The sequence below is a fragment of the Schistocerca piceifrons genome, chromosome 6, assembly GCF_021461385.2.
Source record: "Schistocerca piceifrons isolate TAMUIC-IGC-003096 chromosome 6, iqSchPice1.1, whole genome shotgun sequence".
NCBI classification, from domain to species: domain Eukaryota; kingdom Metazoa; phylum Arthropoda; class Insecta; order Orthoptera; family Acrididae; genus Schistocerca; species Schistocerca piceifrons.
Genome location: NC_060143.1, coordinates 330,248,818 through 330,251,160, shown reverse-complemented (window position 1 = coordinate 330,251,160; position 2,343 = coordinate 330,248,818). Strand labels below are relative to the sequence as shown.

The 2,343-nt window shown below is 41.7% G+C and overlaps 1 pseudogene; it reads right to left on the bottom strand.

Annotated features, from left to right (window-relative positions):
• Window positions 1-1,595: 1,595 nt before the first annotated feature.
• On the bottom strand, window positions 1,596-1,713 carry LOC124803647 (annotated as a pseudogene).
• Window positions 1,714-2,343: the final 630 nt, after the last annotated feature.

Genomic DNA, 2,343 nt, shown 5'->3' with positions numbered 1-2,343 from the left:
TGTTCTTTGATATTTCGAGGGTGCTTTTCTGCTTATAAATTTTAAATCTGTTTTTGAAAAGGCTTTTATGAATAAAATTTCCATTGGTTGAAATTTAATTTGTTTCCATCAGTTACTCCTTGGTAACTACTGTGTGTTAATGTTCTTGATGTATCGGTAGTAAATAAAGTAAATTCTTTAAGAAGAGATTTTGAAAGTAAATTTTCACGGTTCAAAATGATTCCAGCATAAGAATCGAGGACATTCGATCCAAATGCAGATTGGATTGCTGCCCGGTATTAACTGAGTAAAAGCTGACAGTTCTTGGGAATGAGCTCGTATTGCTTACAGCAAATGGTATTAAAGAAAATATACATTGTGAGGCCAGTGCCAGAATTTCCAGACCCCTGAACAGTGGTTCAGGAGTTTCTGAGACAAAAATACATTTCGCGAATGTAAAAAAATATACTATATAGTGCCGAATATCATAAGCGAATGAAAATAAGCAACATAGATTAATTTTCATGTTGGGCTATCACTTGTTGCAGATATTGTTCTAATGGTAAATATAACAGCATTCAATTTTTGAACAAGATCCTGGAAAGGGCTTTCCAAGACGGCTTACCATCTATCTGAACACCTAGCAATTTCGATTGTTCAGACTCACTAAATACATGCCAGTTATGAGTATTCAACACGTTCGTTTTGGTTGACCTGTGTATTAGAAAAACTGAGCATCCATTTATTTGCCATAAATTTATGTCTTGAACTGCACTGTTTGATACATTGCCTATGTTGCACTCTTAGCCTTCGCTATCAACCTAGTGTCACATGCAAACAGAAATACTTTGGAACCGTTTCTCATTTATATAATAGTGAAGGAAAATCGTTGAAGAAGCCAAGGCTCGCCAAGGACTGTAGCGCTACCAAAGAAGTCGTCCAAACAATGACCATTAAGGCAACCCCCCACCACCACCCCCCTACCTAACCATCACTGAGATGCCACCCCGCAGACGATCTTGCTACTACGGAAAATGGCCTTTTGGTGTCCCTTCATAAAGTACGAGACGATACAGCCGTGAGCTTATGCTCTTATTTCATAATGGTCGGACTTCTGTAGCAATATTTTGTGATCTTCGCACGCAAACAGCTTACTTAAATCAAGGAAGGTGCCTAATGTTCGTAACTTTTGGCTCATTCCGTCCAGTGTCTCATACAGAAAAGAGTATATCGCGTTTTCAAGTTACCAAACCATTCTAAAACCAAAATGTACGTGTGACAGCAAATTAGCCTAACTGAAACGATCAATTAATCTTATACATACAACCTTTTCAGTAGTAAGAAAGGGAATAGTTCGTAGTAATTGATGGAAAGTCATCGAGTAAAACGGAAATGATATCTGGCGTTTCCCCCCCAAAAAAAAGAGCACTCCGTCGTCAGGCCACGAGTGGCCTACCGGGACCATCCGACCGCCGTGTCATCCTCAGTGGAGGATGCGGATAGGGGTCAGCAGACCGCTCTCCCAGTCGTTATGATGGTATTCTCGACCGAAGCCGCTACTAGTCGGTCGAGTAGCTCCTGAATTGGCAGCATGAGGCTGAATGCACCCCGAAAAATGGCAACAGCGCATGGCGGCCTGGATGGTCACCCATCCAAGTGCCGACCACGCCCAACAGCGCTTAATTTCGGTGATCTCACGGGAACCGGTGTATCCACTGCGGCAAGGCCGTTGCCCTGGCGTTTCCCAAGCAACTGCTTTAGTCCCTCTGTTGTTTCTAATCTAGATAAATGATTTAGGGTATAATTTGAAACCCCGTCTTAGATGTTTACAGATGATGCTGTTATCTAGCGTCTAGTAAAGTCATCAGGAGATCCAGATCAATTGCATAGTAATATAGAGAAAATATTTGTATTGTGCGAAAAGTGGCAGTTGAATCTAAAAATGGCAAGTGTGAGGTCATCCACACGAGTACTAAAAGGAATCCATTCAATTTCGGTTAGACGTTAACTCGCACAAATATAAGGACTGTCAATTCAATTAATCGCTTAGGAATTATGATTACAAACAACTAAAATTGGAATGATCAGATATATAAAGTGGGGGGAGGGAAGGGGGGGGGGGCAACAAACACTGCTTGTTACTGGAAAAACACTAGAAGATGCAAGAAGTCTACTGCTAAAGAGACTGTCTACGCTACGCTTGTCCGTCCTCCGCTAGAGCACTGGTGTGCCATATGGGATCCATACCAGATACGACGTGCGGAGGACGTCGAAAAAGTTCAAAGAAGAGCAGCTAGTTATTTACCATCGGGAAATATGGGAAGGGTATCACGGTTATGATAGGTTTGGGGTGGAAATCATGGA